The following is a 9,858-nucleotide window of genomic DNA, read 5'->3' as shown; positions in this document are numbered from 1 at the left end:
GGTCTTCTTGAAAGAGGTGGGAATCTTGGAGCGGAAAAGTGACATGTTGAAGATGTCTGCGAATACACTTGCCAGCTGGCCTGCACAGGCTCTTGAGTGCTCGCCCAGAGACTCCGTCAGGGCCCGTCACTTTCTCTGTGGCCATGAGTCAATGCATCCATACTCCCTATTGTGGTTTGCTGCCTAAGCCCAATTTATTTGTTCACATTCTGTTACAATGGCTCTTCATCCATCCATTTTGTTTTCAGTTCTGATGAAGGACTGTTGTCCTGAGACAGGACTTATTTGTTCTCTGCGCAGCTGTTGACAAATCTGTTGCCTATTTCTTGCATTTTCTCTCACATTTTGCATTTCCACCATTTATAATTGTTTTGCTTTTCATTTGCTGCCTATAGAGAGCCAGTGGCAGGAGAAATTTCCCCATCACAGCATCAATTGTGCCTGTTATAGAGGTTTAGAGATTTGACTTGTTAAAGTTCTGTAACTGCGTCCCTGGCAAAGCTCATTCAACAGATCCAACATCATTGTGGAAGTGCCATCACCGCAAGGTCTGCAGTAGGTTTTGGAAAATAAAATGAATTATAGTGAAAATTAAACCCAGAGAACTATTTTCCAGAACTCTTTATTTCTTCTGTATAAAGACATAATGTAAAATGACATGCAAAGCCATGGTAAACTGCAAAACAATTACCCCAAAATTACATATTTTTCCACTTTTTACCCCTCTCCTATAGAAATCCATGTGGTTGAGAAAAATGGTGTTAACATGTCGAGATTATTTTCAATAGACTGCAGAAAAATATCCTCAGCTTGCAGAGGCTGGGCACATGTCACAAGCAAGTGCCTCTTTCAGTATTTTTTCCCCTTCAAGAACTCCACAATGCACCAAAAAGCAGTGCAAGCAGGTTAATTGAGATTGGTGAGTGGGGCCTGGCTTTGCTGACCCAGTCGGAGATGGAATCAGATGACCATGCATCTTGGGAAACGGCTGTAGCAATTTGCAGGATCATGCTACCGGGCAGTCTAAGGAAAAGCAGTGCACTCATCTTGTGGAGTATTTCCTTTTAATATACAAAGTCCTTTGTTGGTCATAGTTCTAGAAAAATATTAGACTTCATAAAATCCATTTACATTACAAAATGTATTTTGTCAAGTCACATAAGCTTAATAAATGTATTCAAAGAATGAATTTCCACCTCATTACACTGTACAAAGTATCATTTGCCAAACATAAGCCTACAACCAGTACAGTTTGTAGTACAAAACAAATTCTAAGTCATCGGAATAATTGACAACACAATTTTAAAACATTGCAAATTAAAATGCTGGAAAAATGACAACAGGACCAGACTTATATATTAATTAATTTACAGCTTCACAACTTACAGACAGCAAAACATAGAAGCAGAAGGTTGGTGTCCCTGATTTGCATCATATTTCAATCACTCACCAAGAGTTTATATTCGGTCTTTTCTGTTTGTCATTACAAACTGTTCTTTTTGATCTCTGAAATGGTGCAAAGCCCTAATTGAAAGCAGTACGTTCAGTCAGTTTTCCTTAACGATTACACCAGGCTAATTGAAAGGGACAACTTAAACATGAAGAATGGCTTTACTACCAGGATAGTTCTCATAACTAACAACAGGCAGTAACAACCAATAGCTCAATTTTCATAAAATGTTGACTTTGTTGCCCAAGTAGTTGAAAGCTTGTTACCTTGTTTCAATTTTTTTTTTAAATCCACTGGCCGTGTTAAGATAGATTTCCCCTGCCAGCACATTGATCGGCAGAAAGGCAGGAAATCAGCATGAGCAAAATCATTGAGTTGGTTTGCTGCAATGGCATATTTTCTGCTCGATGAAAAAAATCATTAATGTTAATATTCAGAAATTATTTTGATACCTTTAGTATTGCCAAGTATTGGCAACTTTTACTGACAACCAGATCTGTTTTCTTTGCTGGCACCCGAGTCTTAGTTTGAATTAATGTATCTCAAGGAAAATGTTGAGCAATTTTACATATTTGCACATTTTGGTACAATCTGACTTTCCACTCGCAAATCTATCACTTGTCTACGGCACTGTCATGGAGGCTCCAACTCTATCCCAGGTCAAATCTCTGGTCCATATTAAATTATCGGATTTCAGCCAGGCAGCAACAAAGATGGTGTGGTTGGTGCAGTGTCTCAACACATGCCAAAAGTCTATTAAGTCTGTGCAACTTTGGGGGTGCCGGGTGAGGGGGGGGGGGGGGGGGGGGGGGGTGCTTTGTTGATAACATTTATTTAGCCATTCGTGTACCATCAATTCATTCAATTGAGAGAAGCCTGCAGGGTTGACTCCAGCTCCTGCAGGTACACTGATCAGTGCTCAGGTCCTAGTCCTTCTTTAATGTAGATAAGACTTGTCCACATAGATGCACTTTCTAACGGATGTCACTGAATGGTAATCAAGGACAGAAATTCTGACTGCTCCCTCGCTCTCCAAAGTCAATGTATTAGTTTCGGCCTTGGCTGAGGTTAGCTAACTCAGAACAGATTAAAGAACTAGCCATGATGTCCGGTTACCACAGTAACGTTACATCTGGAAGGTGACTGGATCTTGCTTTAATAAATGGATTCACACCTCTGAATATTTTGCTTCTCACAAATTTTGTTTGACATCTTATGCAGTTTACATGTCCTGACAATTTGCTGCTCAATGGTATTCTCCCAAAAAGCTTCGTCCTGATCAGAAATTTAGAAAGGTTTCATGATGAGGTTTCTTTTCATCACGTGAAATAAATCAAGTTATATGAAGCAATTGTACTAGTTCATCTAACATAACCTTAAAATTTGATAAATAACACCTAACTGTAATGGTTTTTCCTATTATTTTTATTTTGGGATTTTAAGGAAGAACATATCGATATGGGAAATGTACTTTGCATATACCAAAATTGAGTTTTCCTTTTGTTTTGAGAAAGTGCTTTTGTTTTTGAGAAAGCGAGCGAATGGCCATGTTGCATCTGAACAGCAGCTCGCTGTGACACAACGTGGCCGATAGATTCGGGAGACCTGCTCCTGGAGTCTACCCGGCTCGCGATACCTCGTGACATCAAACGCAAACTTGCAAGATGTTGCAATGTGAATACCGCCCATTATGGGTGGGATCATTTTTGGCAGATCTGCATATTAGTGCGAGACAGCTAGTCTCACTTTAGTATGCAGTTTCCAGAGGCATTGGACCTGTCCCCTCCGCCTTGGACACCATGGATGAGCGTCAGTCAATACAGGACTCCACAAATGGGGACCAGATAGAGCGACATTCATGGGGTCTCCCCTGGGATTGGAACCCCCCCTGGAGCATGCCCTTTGGTCAGGGCGGTATCCTGGCACAGCTGGTTCCACCTGGGCACCCTGGCAGTGTCAGCCTGGTACCCTGGCAGTGCCAGCCTGGCACTCCAACTGTGCCACCTTGGTGCCAGCATGGCACTGCAAAGGTGCCATCTGGTAGGGTACCAGGTTGACACTGCCAAGGTGCCAAGCTGGTATTTTTTGTGCGGCAGTGATCGGGCTGGGGGTGCCATGCGTGATTGTTGGATGGATGCGGGGGAAGGGGAGGGGGAGGGGAGCCCAGCTGCCCCAGGGACCCCCTCATAGTGGTCCAGGGACCCCCTCATAGTGTGTTGTGACTTTGGGGGAGTATTGGGGTCGTGCGGGGATCCGGCGATCGGGACGCCATTTATCTCTCACTACACTGAGAAGTCCCAGCGAGCATAGCTCCTCAGTGCAGAAAACAGTGCTGTGTGCATTCCCCGCTGAGGCCCCCTATCGAACCCGAGGGACATTTGATAGCATTGTGTTTCTTGGTGCTGCGAGCACCGGGAACCAAATGGTTAAACGCACTCGCTATGGTTTTTTGTTCAGTTAACATAATGACCCGTTTCACGAGCGTTATTTTTGTTACTAAACTCTGTTCTAGCACTGATACTGATTCTGGAATGGAGTAAAAATAACTGGCATCTACTTGGTGCCTTAATGTAATAACCCCACGTTGCTGTCAGAATCATGTGGTTCAGCCAAAAAGCAATGGACATTTGACTGGGCCACTGCCGCACTCCTGCCGTGTCCCACCACGGCGAGGTTGGAAAATCCCGGCTCAAGTGTTCCAAGGCACTTCTCGTGCAAGAGGGAAGGGCTGAGGGGCGCTCTTATGTGTTGCTACCACCAGGTTGAAGGTGGAGCATCAAATAGAATGTTACTTATAGCTCTGCTAAATTCCAGGCTAATCTCATCCACTCCCATCTAGGCTAGGTGGACCAATGTGCCATATTTGGGCAAAGCTGCTGTCCTATCACCAGCAAGTAATTGTTTGTGCTGAAATTGTTCCAATGGAGCAACAATAGATAAACATTGGCACAAATTGTTAACGTAGTGCTAACTTGGTGGGAACATTGCTACGTCAGGCTAAAGGAACTAAACTGATAGGAATTGTATTGACATGATCTCTCTCATCGATTTGTTAATGTCATGGCCAGTCACCAATCCACAAGCACTATCACTGAAACCACAAGTGGAAAAGACCATTATGTCTGACAGATGGGTTAATGAAAGTGTGCATGGTAAATCATTGACCAACATTTACCCTATTTTTAAATGGCAAACGCTAGCATAACGTTCTACTCTCCAATCTCTGATATTTACTATAAATAAAAGAAAGTTGTTCCAGTTTGGCCATACTATGGGAGAAAAGCTTTATCTATCGGAATTTTGAGATGTGAAAGAATCCATTTCAGACTTACATTGATCTCAAATTGCAGACTTTGTTCACAACTGTCTAATTACTGTGATTGAGCAAAATACAGCTCATACTATGTGGTGTTTTTATATCGACAATCAGTACTCCCATTAAAGGGCTATATTCAACACATCTAATAATCAGCTCTGAAGCATACATTGAAAAACTCTCATTAATTCATAACAAAATGACATTTAATTAAATTACTTGTGGCAATAAATTTAGGATACAGTGACTGTTTTCAATGCTCAATATTGTCAGCAGTGCAGATAGATCCATTTATTCTGAATGTACAAAAATACAGCAAATAATAAATACTTGTGAAATATATATACTCATTCTTTCACGGGATCTCGGCATTACTAGCATTTGTTCCCATTCCTAATTACACTTCAACTGAGTAGCTTGCTAGGGCATTTTTGAGGACACTCGGGAGTCAACTGCATTGCTGGGGGTCTGGAGTCTCATGTGGACTACACTAGGTAACTTTTTCAGATTTCCTTCCTTAAAGGGCATTAATGAACGGGCAACGGTAATTGTCGTAGTCATCATCACAGGGACTGGCTTTATATTCCAGATTTATTAATTGTATTTAAATTTCACTGACTGCCATGGTGGGATTTGAACGCAGGTCCCCCAAACATTAGTCTGGAACTCCAGATCACTTGCTCACAATATTACCACTATGCCACGAAGCAAGTTACTAAATAGAAACCAAATACACAATTAGCATCTAAAAATGACAATCTTTTCCATTTCAAGTACTGATGGGCTTGTTGTGTATTTCCAGCATTTTCTGGCTTTACTTTAGATTTCAGCACTTGTAGTTTTCCTTTTTACCTCAAATAAGTTACTTAATTTTAGCGATAAAACATGTTAAAGAAAATCTGTAAATTAGTAAAATAAATCTCAACGCAAGAACACTGTGTATGCTATCTCACACATTCATATTACTTTGGTCAGACAATTCCCATTCAACATAGAAAACTGGTTCATTACAAACAGATTAACTGGCAGCACATAACTATTTTTACACAAGCAGTCATGACCTGTTACCAGAGCCACATCATGTAAAGGCAATTCTCCCATAAAATGTGAAAACAGTTTGAAGAGATTATCAGGATTCAAAATCCTTAATACGATCTGATAAAACATATGTTAACAAAGAAGTTCATATCATTCGGAAGGTTGTGCAATTCAAACAATAGGATCCAGAATGCTGTGCTGTTTTAGACTGGTGATTGGAGATTGGCTGCCCTCAGTGATGACTCGGCTTGATTGATGTGGCCAGTAGCCAATGAATTGGACCAAAAGACTGTACTATGCCTGGTAGCAGGTGGTGATTGGATACTTTAATTTATTAATTTTGATTATCTTTATTGTCACAAGTAGGCTTACATTAACACCACAATGAGGTTACTGTGAAAAGCCTCTGGTCGCCACATTCCAGCGCCTTTTCGGGTACACAGAGGGAGAATTCAGAATGTCCAAATTACTAAGAGCACATCTTACGGGACTTGTGATAGGAAGCCGGAGCACCCGGAGGAAATCCACGCAGACACAGGGAGAATGTGCAGACTCTGCACAGACAGTGACCCAAGCCGGGAATTGAACCTGGGACCCTGGATACTTTCCCCCTGGAATGTTTTTCAGAGGCACGAGGTTCCATTTCAGTTTCACTTTTGGTTCTGTCTGCGGAGGGAAAAGATCCAGAAATATCCTCTCCAGAAAACTGCTGCTAAGCCTCTCCAAAAAAGATCCAATTAACTCTTTCTCTCCAATAAGCATGTGAATGTTTTAATCCTGAACACAGGGCCTGAAGGCAGCCCACAAGCTGAAAGCAAAGCCTGATGAAACAGGGACTCTGTCTTACCAGGAAAATTGAGAGTACAGGCTGTAAAGCAAGGACTGTGATTCCCAAGATACTGTGGAGAAAGCCTGCAAGGACCCATCATCTGAGCAAAGACTCTTTTTTCTTTCATTTATATTTTCCCCTCCCCCCCCTCTGTATTTGCCTGTCTTCTGTGTTTGTGTGTGTGTATATAGAGGGTTGGAAGGCAAGTTACAGTAGGATTTTATGGATATATGCATATGCTCCTGTGAGTGAAACTGGCATTTGCTGTATGTTTGGATCTGCAAGTTAAAGCATTAGCCTTTTTTTTTAAAGTAGGCAGAATGGTGGCACAGTTGTTAGCACTGCTGCCTCACAGTGCCTGGGACCCAGCTTCAATTTGGCCTTGGGTGGCTGTGTGGACTTAGCCTGTTCTCCCCGTGTCTGCGTGAGTTTCTTCCGGGTGCTCCGGTTTCCTCCCGCAATCCAAAAATATGCGGATTAGGTGGATGGGCCATGCTAAATTGCCCTTTTGTGTCCAAAAAACATTAGGTGGGATTACTTGGGACAGGGTGGAGGAGTGGGCCTATGTAGGGTGCTCTTTCAGAGGGTCAGTGCAGACTCAATGGGTCAAATTGCCTCCTGCACTGTGGAGATTCTATGGATTCTAGAAGTTAGGTACTTATTCATATTTAAACAACTTTTCCTGCTGCGTATTTCACCATTAATATTGTTATAAATAGACAGTAATTGTGTTTCAACTTACCAACCTGTTGATTGTAAATATTGGGCAGCCAATCGGGAATTGTTATAAGAACTATTGGTTAATTCACTTGTGTTGTGACTCTGGGACACGTGGGGCTGGAATTGAACGTACACTAGCCCAGCGTGGTGTGACAGCAGGGGGTTCCCTGTTTGAACTTCTCACTGAATCAAAGACTCAGTGACAAGCTATTGTCTTCCACTGTTATGGAACAAAGATTGCTTGAGAAAATAAATAGCCAGCAGGTCAGGCAACATCTGTAGAGAGAAACAGGATCATCATTGACCTGAAACATTAACTTTGCTTGTCTCTTCTCAGATACAGCCTGAGTATTTCCAGCATTTTCTATTTTTAGTTTGGATTCCTAGCATCTGCAGTATATTTCTTTTGCTTGAGAACTAATAAGGTAAAAATTTGTGCCATGCAGCCAACATGTGCTTCCAATGATAGGAATATTCAGTCAGAGGCTAGAATCATACAATCCCTACACACAGGAGGCCATTCGGCCCATCAAGTCTGCACTAACCCTCCAAAAGAGGACCCCATCTAGGCCCACTCCCCCATCTAATTTGCACATCTTTGGACACTAAGCGGCAATTTTATCATGGCCAATCCACCTAACTTGCATATCTTTGTACTGTGGGAGGAAACCGGAGCGCCCGGAGGAAACTCACGCAGACATGGATGGAACTTGTGAACTCCACACAAACACCCAAGGCTGGAATTTGAACCCGGGTCCCTGGTACTGTGAGGCAGCAGTGCTAACCACTGTGCCACTGTACCACCCTGACAGGTCAGGTGACTATGGTTTCTTCCTCGATGCACACAATTTATGTCATTTACCTGTGAAAATGACAGCTAATAAATAGAGTCTAGGGCTGGGATTGGCAATAAATAATGCAACTCACCAAGATAGTGGTTTGTCCAATGTTGTTATTGATACGGCTAAGGCGCTTTAATGGGCGAGGCGGCAGAGTTATCCTGTGGCAACAGAGGGAGCCCTGCATGTTAATGTTCAGGGACTCTATAAAACCTTTATGGAGCGTTAACTGTGCACAATGTTTCATAAGCAGCAGAGTCTCGCAAGGTGTGCCCCATTGTATCTGTCTCTATAACTCCTCCTGACGGTGAGATTGGTCAGGGCTCAGACCACTGCCAACACATTTGCTGTGAAATTCCTCAGAGCAACTTCCTCTTTGTAGGAAAAGATGAAAAGTGTGGAATTTCCTGGTCATTGTTACAGTTCATAGCAGGACCATAGCCGGACATGGGGGAGCGAAAATCTCCTTTTTTGGTATATTTAATGCAACGACAAACACATTTTTCATCTGATTTGTGTGCTCCTGTCATTGACTCATTGAATGAGCCACTGCATTATTAAAATAACAAAGCAATTTGACAGGAGAATATACCTGTTTCGCTGAGAGAAGTTTCACCCTCTCCCAGACAGCTTTTAAAATTTTCTTTCAAATTAATTAGAACAATGACTCTGTACGTAAGCCAATTCTCAGCACACCACTTGCAACACAAGATTCAACAATGACCCAAACTGCTGCGACAGAGTAATGAGCAGTGCCCACTGAAAGGCAGATTTGTTCTTCCCATTATCGCTTGATGAGATCCCCTGAAAATGACTGCAAGTACAAGCTGGAAGTTGTGCTGGGCCCTCACAAAGCATCTACCCTCGTCCGAATAAAAGCAAAATACTGCAGATGCTGAAATCAGAAACACAAACAGAAAATGCTGGAAACAACCCAGCAGGTCTGGCAGCATCTGTGGAGAAAGAAAAGTTAATGTTTCGAGTTGGTATGACTCCAAGTTCGGACTTTTCAGTCCATATGGCTCTGAAGAAAAGTCATATGGCCTCAAAATGTTAACTCTATTTTCTCTCTCCACAGATACTATCAGAACTGCTGGGTTTCCCCAACATTTTCTGTTCTTGTACCCTCTGAAGTTGCTGCAGTATTTAGTCTGGAATAACAATCTACGGTATTGTCCTTGTTCTTATATTGGCAATAATTCTGGGGCCAATATATTAATCATTATACACTCCATGGTTACTTCAAAAACTTCCTCTCACGCCCCAGAAACGTCAGTCAGACAAGCAGATTGCAGCATCAATACTGGTTATGTTCTGCATTCAACGGTTTTGGCAGCAGTCCAGAATATCAGAAAGAAGATAATGAACCTCATAATTCCTGCACGTCCAGCATGTGCTTGCTGGATCTTTCCACTGGAGGGCAATCTTCCCCTGCAAAGTGTCCGCCAGCTCAGCCATCACTGATAAGTGAATGAAAATAATGGCCCTGGATACAAATGAAATTAAAATCGCTTATTGTCACGAGTAGGCTTCAAATGAAGTTACTGTGAAAAGCCCCTAGTCGCCACATTCCGGCGCCTGTTCAGGGAGGCTGTTACGGGAATCGAACCGTGCTGCTGGCCTGCTTTCAAAGCCAGCGATTTAGCCCTGTGCTAAACAGCCCCGT

This window comes from Scyliorhinus canicula, chromosome 1 (assembly GCF_902713615.1).
Source record: "Scyliorhinus canicula chromosome 1, sScyCan1.1, whole genome shotgun sequence".
Classification (NCBI taxonomy): Eukaryota; Metazoa; Chordata; class Chondrichthyes; order Carcharhiniformes; family Scyliorhinidae; genus Scyliorhinus; species Scyliorhinus canicula.
Note: the sequence above shows the minus strand (reverse complement) of the source record.